This window comes from Phalangium opilio, unplaced genomic scaffold (genome assembly GCF_054372755.1).
Source record: "Phalangium opilio isolate 3A_F unplaced genomic scaffold, DU_Popi_V2 ptg000039l_2, whole genome shotgun sequence".
NCBI classification, from domain to species: Eukaryota; Metazoa; Arthropoda; class Arachnida; order Opiliones; family Phalangiidae; genus Phalangium; species Phalangium opilio.
This window is the reverse complement of record NW_028324163.1, coordinates 3,543,638-3,557,976: the sequence shown is the minus strand read 5'-3', so window position 1 is coordinate 3,557,976 and position 14,339 is coordinate 3,543,638. Positions and strand designations below refer to the sequence as shown.

The 14,339-nt window shown below is 42.2% G+C and overlaps 14 non-coding genes across 14 annotated transcripts; all 14 read right to left on the bottom strand.

Annotated features, from left to right (window-relative positions):
• Positions 1 to 58: 58 nt before the first annotated feature.
• On the bottom strand, positions 59 to 142 carry TRNAL-UAA (transfer RNA leucine (anticodon UAA)). The gene has a single exon. It is a non-coding gene; the product is annotated as a tRNA-Leu (tRNA).
• Positions 143 to 534: 392 nt separating this feature from the next.
• Positions 535 to 618, bottom strand: TRNAL-UAA (transfer RNA leucine (anticodon UAA)). Its single transcript has one exon. It is a non-coding gene; the product is annotated as a tRNA-Leu (tRNA).
• A 392-nt stretch (positions 619 to 1,010) lies between these two features.
• TRNAL-UAA (transfer RNA leucine (anticodon UAA)) lies at positions 1,011 to 1,094 on the bottom strand. The gene has a single exon. It is a non-coding gene; the product is annotated as a tRNA-Leu (tRNA).
• A 3,371-nt stretch (positions 1,095 to 4,465) lies between these two features.
• TRNAL-UAA (transfer RNA leucine (anticodon UAA)) lies at positions 4,466 to 4,549 on the bottom strand. Its single transcript has one exon. It is a non-coding gene; the product is annotated as a tRNA-Leu (tRNA).
• A 1,104-nt stretch (positions 4,550 to 5,653) lies between these two features.
• Positions 5,654 to 5,737, bottom strand: TRNAL-UAA (transfer RNA leucine (anticodon UAA)). Its single transcript has one exon. It is a non-coding gene; the product is annotated as a tRNA-Leu (tRNA).
• A 392-nt stretch (positions 5,738 to 6,129) lies between these two features.
• Positions 6,130 to 6,213, bottom strand: TRNAL-UAA (transfer RNA leucine (anticodon UAA)). The gene has a single exon. It is a non-coding gene; the product is annotated as a tRNA-Leu (tRNA).
• Positions 6,214 to 7,316: 1,103 nt separating this feature from the next.
• TRNAL-UAA (transfer RNA leucine (anticodon UAA)) lies at positions 7,317 to 7,400 on the bottom strand. The gene has a single exon. It is a non-coding gene; the product is annotated as a tRNA-Leu (tRNA).
• Positions 7,401 to 7,792: 392 nt separating this feature from the next.
• TRNAL-UAA (transfer RNA leucine (anticodon UAA)) lies at positions 7,793 to 7,876 on the bottom strand. Its single transcript has one exon. It is a non-coding gene; the product is annotated as a tRNA-Leu (tRNA).
• Positions 7,877 to 8,742: 866 nt separating this feature from the next.
• Positions 8,743 to 8,826, bottom strand: TRNAL-UAA (transfer RNA leucine (anticodon UAA)). The gene has a single exon. It is a non-coding gene; the product is annotated as a tRNA-Leu (tRNA).
• A 155-nt stretch (positions 8,827 to 8,981) lies between these two features.
• Positions 8,982 to 9,065, bottom strand: TRNAL-UAA (transfer RNA leucine (anticodon UAA)). Its single transcript has one exon. It is a non-coding gene; the product is annotated as a tRNA-Leu (tRNA).
• A 153-nt stretch (positions 9,066 to 9,218) lies between these two features.
• TRNAI-UAU (transfer RNA isoleucine (anticodon UAU)) lies at positions 9,219 to 9,302 on the bottom strand. The gene has a single exon. It is a non-coding gene; the product is annotated as a tRNA-Ile (tRNA).
• Positions 9,303 to 12,543: 3,241 nt separating this feature from the next.
• On the bottom strand, positions 12,544 to 12,627 carry TRNAL-UAA (transfer RNA leucine (anticodon UAA)). Its single transcript has one exon. It is a non-coding gene; the product is annotated as a tRNA-Leu (tRNA).
• Positions 12,628 to 13,019: 392 nt separating this feature from the next.
• Positions 13,020 to 13,103, bottom strand: TRNAL-UAA (transfer RNA leucine (anticodon UAA)). Its single transcript has one exon. It is a non-coding gene; the product is annotated as a tRNA-Leu (tRNA).
• Positions 13,104 to 13,258: 155 nt separating this feature from the next.
• TRNAL-UAA (transfer RNA leucine (anticodon UAA)) lies at positions 13,259 to 13,342 on the bottom strand. Its single transcript has one exon. It is a non-coding gene; the product is annotated as a tRNA-Leu (tRNA).
• Between the last annotated feature and the right edge of the window lie 997 nt (positions 13,343 to 14,339).

Here is a 14,339-nt window from a genome sequence, read left to right as displayed (position 1 = left end):
ACTAGAGAAGCCTTTCCTGAGCATGAGATACATATGTTATTAAAGTAAAACAAATCGATGGCAGAAGTGGGGTTCGAACCCACGCCCTCATACGAGGATCAGAGCTTAAATCTGACGCCTTAGACCACTCGGCCATCCTGACACGCTTTTCAGGGTTTTCCTTGAAAATGTAGCTATAGTACAACACAAAAATACCTCTCGGAACTCTATGCTCCATAGAGCTACTCACTTGTTGCCATACTAGAGAAGCCTTTTTTGAACATGAGATACATGTTACTAAAATGAAACAAATCGTTTTCAGAAGAGGGGTTCGAACCTACGCCCTCATATGAGGATCAGAGCTTAAATCTGACGCCTTAGACCACTCGGCCATCCTGACACGCTTTTAAACGTTTTCCTTGAAAATGAAGCTATAGTACCACCCCGAAATACCTCTAGGAATTCTATGCTCCATAAAGCTACTCACATGTTGCCATACTAGAGAAGCCTTTCCTGAGCATGAGATACATATGTTATTAAAGTAAAACAAATCGATGGCAGAAGTGGGGCTCGAACCCACGCCCTCATACGAGGATCAGAGCTTAAATCTGACGCCTTAGACCACTCGGCCATCCTGACACGCTTTTCAAGGTTTTCCTTGAAAATGTAGCTATAGTACAACACCAAAATACCTCTCGGAACTCTATGCTCCATAGAGCTACTCACTTGTTGCCATACTAGAGAAGCCTTTTCTGATCATGAGATACATGTTATTAAAATGAAACAAATCGTTGTCAGAAGTGGGTTTCGAACCCACGCCCTCATACGAGGATCAGAGCTTAAATCTTACGCCTTAGACCACTCGGCCATCCTGACACGCTTTTAAACGTTTTCCTTGAAAATGAAGCTATAGTACCACCCCGAAATACCTCTAGGAATTCTATGCTCCATAAAGCTACTCACATGTTGCCATACTAGAGAAGCCTTTCCTGAGCATGAGATACATATGTTATTAAAGTAAAACAAATCGATGGCAGAAGTGGGGTTCGAACCCACGGCCTCATACGAGGATCAGAGCTTAAATCTGACGCCTTAGACCACTCGGCCATCCTGACACGATTTTCAAGGTTTTCCTTGAAAATGTAGCTATAGTACAACACCAAAATACCTCTCGGATCTCTATGCTCCATAGAGCTACTCACTTGTTGCCATACTAGAGAAGCCTTTTTACCTCTCCGAGTGACGTATGTCACGGAGAGGTTCTAAAATCGACAGGCATGTCTGTGTGTGTGTGTGTGTCAGGCTGTTGTTATTGACTTACACCCCAGGGGACCGCGTTCGCAGTTTCCGAATCGAAGCAAATGTGTTCACCATTTCCGGACCGCATTCACAGTTCCCGGAAAATTCAAAACTTGAGGCTATCCACAATTCAACTGGCCACTACTATTTCATCTGACTAGTCAATTGTCCATTCCACATGAACACCAATCTGTATTCACTGGCTTCTAACACCACCACCTTCTGGCCGTTGCTTTTGTCCATCCCACAAAGACACCAGTCTGTACTTACTGGCTTCTAACACCACCATCTTCTGGTCTTTGTTTTTGTCCATCCCACATGGACACCAGTCTGTACACCTGGCTTCTACACCACCATCTTCTCGTCTTTGTTTTTGCCCATCCCACATGGACACCAGTCTGTACACCTGGCTTCTACACCACCATCTTCTGGTCATTGTTTTTGTCCATCCCACATGGACACCAGTCTGTACACCTGGCTTCTACACCACCATCTTCTGGTCATAGTTTTTGTCCATCCCACATGGACACCAGTCTGCACACCTGGCTTCTACTCCATCATCATCCTTAAGGTTAAGACATACGCGGCGATCGGCCAGGGTTACGAGAAACGTCCGGCCTCCCAATGGCGGGGCTTCCACCAAAGGTTCACGCAATTGCGCTGTTCTTATCCATAGCTGCGATTCGAAATCCTTATATACTACCTATTAGAATAAGGTGAAGCAACCGGCGTATGCTTCATTTTAAACGCCAATATTAGTCAAGTCTCTCAAGAATGTTTAATTGTTCTTTATCAAGACGATGTAACCCTCAATAAGGCGAACAACTAACGAAGAAAATATTTAATATTAATTATATTTATTTTAATATTTAAGATAATCTTGTTTCTAAACTCAAAATGAAAACGGAAAGAGTTAAAAAGCAGTCTATTTTTTTGTCTGTGTGTGTCTGTCCGTTGTCACACTAGTGCGCCGAGTTAGCAGTTCGCTTTGTTTTGATGTGTTAAGAAATCCTACAGAACCTTAATATTCACTTTTTCATAATATAAAGTGGATATGTGGAAATCTTTTTCGTAATTACGATGCATTTAGTACTTTTGTAGCTTTAAAGCTCTGTTTCATTTTGATATTCCAAGAATGTTTTTTAATATTGTTATTTGAAATGGATGTTTATATATTGTTTAAGCTATACTACATCTGTTTATAGCATAATCCTTTCTATAGTGATTTCAAAACGAACGCAACGATATTGGTCAAATGTACTACTATTTGTGAATAGGCTTAGTGAACCCAAAAGTAAACGCTTGGGTTTGGTTTTCGTTTCTGTAATGCAGAGACATAAACGGTTCAGAGTGAGCCGAAAGTTAAATACACTGTTAAATAATTAGGCTTAGATTTTATAATCATGGTGGATATCTGGGCCGCGTTCAGCAGAGCTCAGCGCTGTTAGCAGTGTCGTACAGGACGGGTTTTTGCTTTTGAATTTGACGTCACGGTGCTCAGCGCTGAGCCAGCGCGGTCTTCAAAGAAAATAGTCGGGTTTTGGGAAAACGTGACGTAAAACGCGTGGTTCTCAGCTTGGCGAAAAAACATGGAGGAATTAATACAAATAGCTCTTGCTGATTCTGATGGGACTATAGCTATTTAATTGGCGTGAAACCATTTGATGACGCGAGAATTTTAAGAGACATGTTACTTTCTAATTCTAATTATAAAAGTCGTTGTTATCTATCTCTTTAAATATGTTATCATACAATTTTTGTTAAGCCTTGGTACCTTGCACGCTTTATTGCGCTAGCGTCATTTTTAAAACACCGATGACCGGAAAAAAGCTATGACGACAGATCTCACCGGTAACCGTTTTCCAAAATCCGCTGTCATTTTGGGGAGCTCTGCTGGACGCAGCCCAGACCAGTTAAAGGTCTGATCGTGATCGGATTATAGCTTCGTGTTTTCATGCTATTTATGGTGCGCATTTACTTCCAGTGTGTGTAGCCAGAAATAAGCTTTGGTGTTATGTAACGTTAACAGTCATGTTGACAAACTAAGAAAATCGTTGAGGTGAAACGAGAGGATAGTGTTTACATGGCAACCCTGTTGTGAATATGGCTTTGAACATAGAGGGTATACAGTTGAGGAGTAGAAAATTCGGCCTTTACAAAAACGTAAAGGTAATATCCCTCCAAAGGTTTAGCTCTTCATTTCCCGTTTTTCCCCCATCGGATGATTTTAATGTGTACAAGTATATCCTTATTGGATGTAAAATGTCGTCTGATTTACAGTATATTTGCTATGATTTGTATACTGCTTTAATATTTCATAAATTTTAACTTCAGTATTTGTTCTTAAAAAAAAGAAACATTTCCATATCTGGGTAAGTAAGTTTGTAAGTAGTCCTCCTCGGAGAGGTAATATTTTGGTTTTCCCAACTTGTCTGATCATGAGATACATGTTATTAAAATGAAACAAATCGTTGTCAGAAGTGGGTTTCGAACCCACGCCCTCATACGAGGATCAGGGCTTAAATCTTACGCCTTAGACCACTCGGCCATCCTGACACGCTTTTAAATGTTTTCCTTGAAAATGAAGCTATAGTACCACCCCGAAATACCTCTCGGAACTCTATTCTCCATAGAGCTACTCACTTGTTGCCATACTAGAGAAGCCTTTTCTGATCATGAGATACATGTTATTAAAATGAAACAAATCGTTGTCAGAAGTGGGTTTCGAACCCACGCCCTCATACGAGGATCAGGGCTTAAATCTTACGCCTTAGACCACTCGGCCATCCTGACACGCTTTTAAACGTTTTCCTTGAAAATGAAGCTATAGTACCACTCCGAAATACCTCTAGGAATTCTATGCTCCATAAAGCTACTCACATGTTGCCATACTAGAGAAGCCTTTCCTGAGCATGAGATACATATGTTATTAAAGTAAAACAAATCGTTGTCAGAAGAAGGGTTCGAACCCACACCCTCATACGCGGATAAGAGCTTAAATCTGACGCCTTAGACCACTCGGCCATCCTGACACGCTTTTAAACGTTTTCCTTGAAAATGAAGCTATAGTACCACCCCGAAATACCTCTAGGAATTCTATGCTCCATAAAGCTACTCACATTTTGCCATACTAGAGAAGCCTTTCCTGAGCATGAGATACATATGTTATTAAAGTAAAACAAATCGATGGCAGAAGTGGGGTTCGAACCCACGCCCTCATACGAGGATCAGAGCTTAAATCTGACGCCTTAGACCACTCGGCCATCCTGACACGCTTTTCAAGGTTTTCCTTGAAAATGTAGCTATAGTACAACACCAAAATACCTCTCGGAACTCTATGCTCCATTTGAGCTACTCACTTGTTGCCATACTAGAGAAGCCTTTTCTGATCATGAGATACATGTTACTAAAATGAAACAAATCGTTTTCAGAAGAGGGGTTCGAACCTACGCCCTCATATGAGGATCGGAGCTTAAATCTGACGCCTTAGACCACTCGGCCATCCTGACACGCTTTTAAACGTTTTCCTTGAACATTTAGCTATAGTACAACACCAAAATACCTCTCGGAACTATATGCTCCATAGAGCTACTCACTTGTTGCCATACTAGAGAAGCCTTTTCTGATCATGAGATACATGTTATTAAAATGTAACAAATCGTTGTCAGAAGTGGGTTTCGAACCCACGCCCTCATACGAGGATCAGGGCTTAAATCTTACGCCTTAGACCACTCGGCCATCCTGACACGCTTTGAAACGTTTTCCTTGAAAATGAAGCTATAGTACCACCCCTAAATACCTCTCGGAACTCTATGCTCCATAGAGCTACTCACTTGTTGCCATACTAGAGAAGCCTTTTCTGATCATGAGATACATGTTATTAAAATGAAACAAATCGTTGTCAGAAGTGGGTTTCGAACCCACGCCTTCATACGAGGATCAGGGCTTAAATCTTACGCCTTAGACCACTCGGCCATCCTGACACGCTTTTAAACGTTTTCCTTGAAAATGAAGCTATAGTACAACACCAAAATACCTCTCGGAACTCTATGCTCCATAGAGCTACTCACTTGTTGCCATACTAGAGAAGCCTTTTCTGATCATAAGATACATGTTACTAAAATGAAACAAATCGTTTTCAGAAGAGGGGTTCGAACCTACGCCCTCATATGAGGATCAGAGCTTAAATCTGACGCCTTAGACCACTCGGCCATCCTGACACGCTTTTTAACGTTTTCCTTGAAAATGAAGCTATAGTACCACCCCGAAATACCTCTAGGAATTCTATGCTCCATAAAGCTACTCACATGTTGCCATACTAGAGAAGCCTTTCCTGAGCATGAGATACATATGTTATTAAAGTAAAACAAATCGATGGCAGAAGTGGGGTTCGAACCCACGCCCTCATACGAGGATCAGAGCTTAAATCTGACGCCTTAGACCACTCGGCCATCCTGACACGCTTTTCAAGGTTTTCCTTGAAAATGTAGCTATAGTACAACACCAAAATACCTCTCGGAACTCTATGCTCCATAGAGCTACTCACTTGTTGCCATACTAGAGAAGCCTTTTCTGATCATGAGATACATGTTATTAAAATGAAACAAATCGTTGTCAGAAGTGGGTTTCGAACCCACGCCCTCATTCGAGGATCAGAGCTTAAATCTTACGCCTTAGACCACTCGGCCATCCTGACACGCTTTTAAACGTTTTCCTTGAAAATGAAGCTATAGTACCACCCCGAAATACCTCTAGGAATTCTATGCTCCATAAAGCTACTCACATGTTGCCATACTAGAGAAGCCTTTCCTGAGCATGAGATACATATGTTATTAAAGTAAAACAAATCGATGGCAGAAGTGGGGTTCGAACCCACGCCCTCATACGAGGATCAGAGCTTAAATCTGACGCCTTAGACCACTCGGCCATCCTGACACGCTTTTCAAGGTTTTCCTTGAAAATGTAGCTATAGTACAACACCAAAATACCTCTCGGAACTCTATGCTCCATAGAGCTACTCACTTGTTGCCATACTAGAGAAGCCTTTTCTGATCATGAGATACATGTTACTAAAATGAAACAAATCGTTTTCAGAAGAGGGGTTCGAACCTACGCCCTCATATGAGGATCAGAGCTTAAATCTGACGCCTTAGACCACTCGGCCATCCTGACACGCTTTTAAACGTTTTCCTTGAACATTTAGCTATAGTACAACACCAAAATACCTCTCGGAACTCTATGCTCCATAGAGCTACTCACTTGTTGCCATACTAGAGAAGCCTTTTCTGATCATGAGATACATGTTATTAAAATGAAACAAATCGTTGTCAGAAGTGGGTTTCGAACCCACGCCCTCATACGAGGATCAGGGCTTAAATCTTACGCCTTAGACCACTCGGCCATCCTGACACGCTTTGAAACGTTTTCCTTGAAAATGAAGCTATAGTACCACCCCTAAATACCTCTCGGAACTCTATGCTCCATAGAGCTACTCACTTGTTGCCATACTAGAGAAGCCTTTTCTGATCATGAGATACATGTTATTAAAATGAAACAAATCGTTGTCAGAAGTGGGTTTCGAACCCACGCCTTCATACGAGGATCAGGGCTTAAATCTTACGCCTTAGACCACTCGGCCATCCTGACACGCTTTTAAACGTTTTCCTTGAAAATGAAGCTATAGTACAACACCAAAATACCTCTCGGAACTCTATGCTCCATAGAGCTACTCACTTGTTGCCATACTAGAGAAGCCTTTTCTGATCATAAGATACATGTTACTAAAATGAAACAAATCGTTTTCAGAAGAGGGGTTCGAACCTACGCCCTCATATGAGGATCAGAGCTTAAATCTGACGCCTTAGACCACTCGGCCATCCTGACACGCTTTTTAACGTTTTCCTTGAAAATGAAGCTATAGTACCACCCCGAAATACCTCTAGGAATTCTATGCTCCATAAAGCTACTCACATGTTGCCATACTAGAGAAGCCTTTCCTGAGCATGAGATACATATGTTATTAAAGTAAAACAAATCGATGGCAGAAGTGGGGTTCGAACCCACGCCCTCATACGAGGATCAGAGCTTAAATCTGACGCCTTAGACCACTCGGCCATCCTGACACGCTTTTCAAGGTTTTCCTTGAAAATGTAGCTATAGTACAACACCAAAATACCTCTCGGAACTCTATGCTCCATAGAGCTACTCACTTGTTGCCATACTAGAGAAGCCTTTTCTGATCATGAGATACATGTTATTAAAATGAAACAAATCGTTGTCAGAAGTGGGTTTCGAACCCACGCCCTCATTCGAGGATCAGAGCTTAAATCTTACGCCTTAGACCACTCGGCCATCCTGACACGCTTTTAAACGTTTTCCTTGAAAATGAAGCTATAGTACCACCCCGAAATACCTCTAGGAATTCTATGCTCCATAAAGCTACTCACATGTTGCCATACTAGAGAAGCCTTTCCTGAGCATGAGATACATATGTTATTAAAGTAAAACAAATCGATGGCAGAAGTGGGGTTCGAACCCACGCCCTCATACGAGGATCAGAGCTTAAATCTGACGCCTTAGACCACTCGGCCATCCTGACACGCTTTTCAAGGTTTTCCTTGAAAATGTAGCTATAGTACAACACCAAAATACCTCTCGGAACTCTATGCTCCATAGAGCTACTCACTTGTTGCCATACTAGAGAAGCCTTTTCTGATCATGAGATACATGTTACTAAAATGAAACAAATCGTTTTCAGAAGAGGGGTTCGAACCTACGCCCTCATATGAGGATCAGAGCTTAAATCTGACGCCTTAGACCACTCGGCCATCCTGACACGCTTTTAAACGTTTTCCTTGAACATTTAGCTATAGTACAACACCAAAATACCTCTCGGAACTCTATGCTCCATAGAGCTACTCACTTGTTGCCATACTAGAGAAGCCTTTTCTGATCATGAGATACATGTTATTAAAATGAAACAAATCGTTGTCAGAAGTGGGTTTCGAACCCACGCCCTCATACGAGGATCAGGGCTTAAATCTTACGCCTTAGACCACTCGGCCATCCTGACACGCTTTTAAACGTTTTCCTTGAAAATGGAGCTATAGTACCACCCCGAAATACCTCTAGGAATTCTATGCTCCATAAAGCTACTCACATGTTGCCATACTAGAGAAGCCTTTCCTGAGCATGAGATACATATGTTATTAAAGTAAAACAAATCGTTGTCAGAAGAAGGGTTCGAACCCACACCCTCATACGCGGATCAGAGCTTAAATCTGACGCCTTTGACCACTCGGCCATCCTGACACGCTTTTAAACGTTTTCCTTGAAAATGAAGCTATAGTACCACCCCGAAATACCTCTTGGAATTCTATGCTCCATAAAGGTACTCACTTGTTGCCATACTAGAGAAGCCTTTCCTGAGCATGAGATACATATTATTAAAGTAAAACAAATCGCTGTCAGAAGTGGGGTTCGAACCCACGCCCTCATACGAAGATCAGAGCTTAAATCTGACGCCTTAGACCACTCGGCCATCCTGACACGCTTTTAAACGTTTTCCTTGAAAATGAAGCTATAGTACCACCCCGAAATACCTCTAGGAATTCTATGCTCCATAAAGCTACTCACATGTTGCCATACTAGAGAAGCCTTTCCTGAGCATGAGATACATATGTTATTAAAGTAAAACAAATCGATGGCAGAAGTGGGGTTCGAACCCACGCCCTCATACGAGGATCAGAGCTTAAATCTGACGCCTTAGACCACTCGGCCATCCTGACAAGCTTTTCAAGGTTTTCCTTGAAAATGTAGCTATAGTACAACACCAAAATACCTCTCGGAACTCTATGCTCCATAGAGCTACTCACTTGTTGCCATACTAGAGAAGCCTTTTCTGATCATGAGATACATGTTACTAAAATGAAACAAATCGTTTTCAGAAGAGGGGTTCGAACCTACGCCCTCATATGAGGATCAGAGCATAAATCTGACGCCTTAGACCACTCGGCCATCCTGACACGCTTTAAAACGTTTTCCTTGAAAATGAAGCTATAGTACAACACCAAAATACCTCTCGGAACTCTATGCTCCATAGAGCTACTCACTTGTTGCCATACTAGAGAAGCCTTTTCTGATCATGAGATACATGTTATTAAAATGAAACAAATCGTTGTCAGAAGTGGGTTTCGAACCCACGCCCTCATACGAGGATCAGGGCTTAAATCTTACGCCTTAGACCACTCGGCCATCCTGACACGCTTTAACGTTTTCCTTGAAAATGAAGCTATAGTACCACCCCGAAATACCTCTAGGAATTCTATGCTCCATAAAGCTACTCACATGTTGCCATACTAGAGAAGCCTTTCCTGAGCATGAGATACATATGTTATTAAAGTAAAACAAATCGTTGTCAGAAGAAGGGTTCGAACCCACGCCCTCATACGAGGATCAGAGCTTAAATCTGACGCCTTAGACCACTCGGCCATCCTGACACGCTTTTCAAGGTTTTCCTTGAAAATGTAGCTATAGTACAACACCAAAATACCTCTCGGAACTATGCTCCATAGAGCTACTCACTTGTTGCCATACTAGAGAAGCCTTTTCTGATCATGAGATACATGTTATTAAAATGAAACAAATCGTTGTCAGAAGTGGGTTTCGAACCCACGCCCTCATACGAGGATCAGGGCTTAAATCTTACGCCTTAGACCACTCGGCCGTCCTGACACGCTTTTAAACGTTTTCCTTGAAAATGAAGCTATAGTACAACACCAAAATACCTCTCGGAACTCTATGCTCCATAGAGCTACTCACTTGTTGCCATACTAGAGAAGCCTTTTCTGATCATGAGATACATGTTATTAAAATGAAACAAATCGTTGTCAGAAGTGGGTTTCGAACCCACGCCCTCATACGAGGATCAGGGCTTAAATCTTACGCCTTAGACCACTCGGCCATCCTGACACGCTTTAACGTTTTCCTTGAAAATGAAGCTATAGTACCACCCCGAAATACCTCTAGGAATTCTATGCTCCATAAAGCTACTCACATGTTGCCATACTAGAGAAGCCTTTCCTGAGCATGAGATACATATGTTATTAAAGTAAACCAATCGTTGTCAGAAGAAGGGTTCGAACCTACGCCCTCATACGAGGAACAGAGCTTAAATCTGACGCCTTTGACCACTCGGCCATCTTGACACGCTTTTAAACGTTTTCCTTGAAAATGAAGCTATAGTACCACCCCGAAATACCTCTAGGAATTCTATGCTCCATAAAGCTACTCACATGTTGCCATACTAGAGAAGCCTTTCCTGAGCATGAGATACATATGTTATTAAAGTAAAACAAATCGATGGCAGAAGTGGGGTTCGAACCCACGCCCTCATACGAGGATCAGAGGTTAAATCTGACGCCCTAGACCACTCGGCCATCCTGACACGCTTTTCAAGGTTTTCCTTGAAAATGTAGCTATAGTACAACACCAAAATACCTCTCGGAACTCTATGCTCCATAGAGCTACTCACTTGTTGCCATACTAGAGAAGCCTTTTCTGATCATGAGATACATGTTACTAAAATGAAACAAATCGTTTTCAGAAGAGGGGTTCGAACCTACGCCCTCATATGAGGATCAGAGCTTAAATCTGACGCCTTAGACCACTCGGCCATCCTGACACGCTTTTAAACGTTTTCCTTGAACATTTAGCTATAGTACAACACCAAAATACCTCTCGGAACTCTATGCTCCATAGAGCTACTCACTTGTTGCCATACTAGAGAAGCCTTTTCTGATCATGAGATACATGTTATTAAAATGAAACAAATCGTTGTCAGAAGTGGGTTTCGAACCCACGCCCTCATACGAGGATCAGGGCTTAAATCATACGCCTTAGACCACTCGGCCATCCTGACACGCTTTTAAACGTTTTCCTTGAAAATGAAGCTATAGTACCACCCCGAAATACCTCTAGGAATTCTATGCTCCATAAAGCTACTCACATGTTGCCATACTAGAGAAGCCTTTCCTGAGCATGAGATACATATGTTATTAAAGTAAAACAAATCGTTGTCAGAAGAAGGGTTCGAACCCACGCCCTCATACGAGGATAAGAGCTTAAATCTGACGCCTTTGACCACTCGGCCATCCTGACACGCTTTTAAACGTTTTCCTTGAAAATGAAGCTATAGTACCACCCCGAAATACCTCTAGGAATTCTATGCTCCATAAAGCTACTCACATGTTGCCATACTAGAGAAGCCTTTCCTGAGCATGAGATACATATGTTATTAAAGTAAAACAAATCGATGGCAGAAGTGGGGTTCGAACTCACGCCCTCATACGAGGATCAGAGCTTAAATCTGACGCCTTAGACCACTCGGCCATCCTGACACGCTTTTCAAGGTTTTCCTTGAAAATGTAGCTATAGTACAACACCAAAATACCTCTCGGAACTCTATGCTCCATAGAGCTACTCACTTGTTGCCATACTAGAGAAGCCTTTTCTGATCATAAGATACATGTTACTAAAATGAAACAAATCGTTTTCAGAAGAGGGGTTCGAACCTACGCCCTCATATGAGGATCAGAGCTTAAATCTGACGCCTTAGACCACTCGGCCATCCTGACACGCTTTTAAACGTTTTCCTTGAACATTTAGCTATAGTACAACACCAAAATACCTCTCGGAACTCTATGCTCCATAGAGCTACTCACTTGTTGCCATACTAGAGAAGCCTTTTCTGATCATGAGATACATGTTATTAAAATGAAACAAATCGTTGTCAGAAGTGGGTTTCGAACCCACGCCCTCATACGAGGATCAGGGCTTAAATCTTACGCCTTAGACCACTCGGCCATCCTGACACGCTTTTAAACGTTTTCCTTGAAAATGAAGCTATAGTACCACCCCGAAATACCTCTAGGAATTCTATGCTCCATAAAGCTACTCACATGTTGCCATACTAGAGAAGCCTTTCCTGAGCTTGAGATACATATGTTATTAAAGTAAAACAAATCGTTGTCGGAACAAGGGTTCGAACCCACGCCCTCATACGAGGATCAGAGCTTAAATCTGACGCCTTTGACCACTCGGCCATCCTGACACGCTTTTAAACGTTTTCCTTGAAAATGAAGCTATAGTACCACCCCGAAATACCTCTAGGAATTCTATGCTCCATAAAGCTACTCACATGTTGCCATACTAGAGAAGCCTTTCCTGAGCATGAGATACATATGTTATTAAAGTAAAACAAATCGATGGCAGAAGTGGGGTTCGAACCCACGCCCTCATACGAGGATCAGAGCTTAAATCTGACGCCTTAGACCACTCGGCCATCCTGACACGCTTTTCAAGGTTTTCCTTGAAAATGTAGCTATAGTACAACACCAAAATACCTCTCGGAACTCTATGCTCCATAGAGCTACTCACTTGTTGCCATACTAGAGAAGCCTTTTCTGATCATGAGATACATGTTACTAAAATGAAACAAATCGTTTTCAGAAGAGGGTTTCGAACCTACGCCCTCATATGAGGATCAGAGCTTAAATCTGACGCCTTAGACCACTCGGCCATCCTGACACGCTTTTAAACGTTTTCCTTGAAAATGAAGCTATAGTACCACCCCGAAATACCTCTAGGAATTCTATGCTCCATAAAGCTACTCACATGTTGCCATACTAGAGAAGCCTTTCCTGAGCATGAGATACATATGTTATTAAAGTAAAACAAATCGATGGCAGAAGTGGGGTTCGAACCCACGCCCTCATACGAGGATCAGAGCTTAAATCTGACGCCTTTGACCACTCGGCCATCCTGACACGCTTTTAAACGTTTTCCTTGAAAATGAAGCTATAGTACCACCCCGAAATACCTCTAGGAATTCTATGCTCCATAAAGCTACTCACATGTTGCCATACTAGAGAAGCCTTTCCTGAGCATGAGATACATATGTTATTAAAGTAAAACAAATCGATGGCAGAAGTGGGGTTCGAACCCACGCCCTCATACGAGGATCAGAGCTTAAATCTGACGCCTTAGACCACTCGGCCATCCTGACACGATTTTCAAGGTTTTCCTTGAAAATGTAGCTATAGTACAACACCAAAATACCTCTCGGAACTATGCTCCATAGAGCTACTCACTTGTTGCCATACTAGAGAAGCCTTTTCTGATCATGAGATACATGTTATTAAAATGAAACAAATCGTTGTCAGAAGTGGGTTTCGAACCCACGCCCTCATACGAGGATCAGGGCTTAAATCTTACGCCTTAGACCACTCGGCCATCCTGACACGCTTTTAAACGTTTTCCTTGAAAATGAAGCTATAGTACAACACCAAAATACCTCTCGGAACTCTATGCTCCATAGAGCTACTCACTTGTTGCCATACTAGAGAAGCCTTTTCTGATCATGAGATACATGTTATTAAAATGAAACAAATCGTTGTCAGAAGTGGGTTTCGAACCCACGCCCTCATACGAGGATCAGGGCTTAAATCTTACGCCTTAGACCACTCGGCCGTCCTGACACGCTTTAACGTTTTCCTTGAAAATGAAGCTATAGTACCACCCCGAAATACCTCTAGGAATTCTATGCTCCATAAAGCTACTCACATGTTGCCATACTAGAGAAGCCTTTCCTGAGCATGAGATACATATGTTATTAAAGTAAAACAAATCGTTGTCAGAAAAAGGGTTCGAACCTACGCCCTCATACGAGGAACAGAGCTTAAATCTGACGCCTTTGACCACTCGGCCATCCTGACACGCTTTTAAACGTTTTCCTTGAAAATGAAGCTATAGTACCACCCCGAAATACCTCTAGGAATTCTATGCTCCATAAAGCTACTCACATGTTGCCATACTAGAGAAGCCTTTCCTGAGCATGAGATACATATGTTATTAAAGTAAAACAAATCGTTGTCAGAAGAAGGGTTCGAACCCACGCCCTCATACGAGGATAAGAGCTTAAATCTGACGCCTTTGACCACTCGGCCATCCTGACACGCTTTTAAACGTTTTCCTTGAAAATGAAGCTATAGTACCACCCCGAA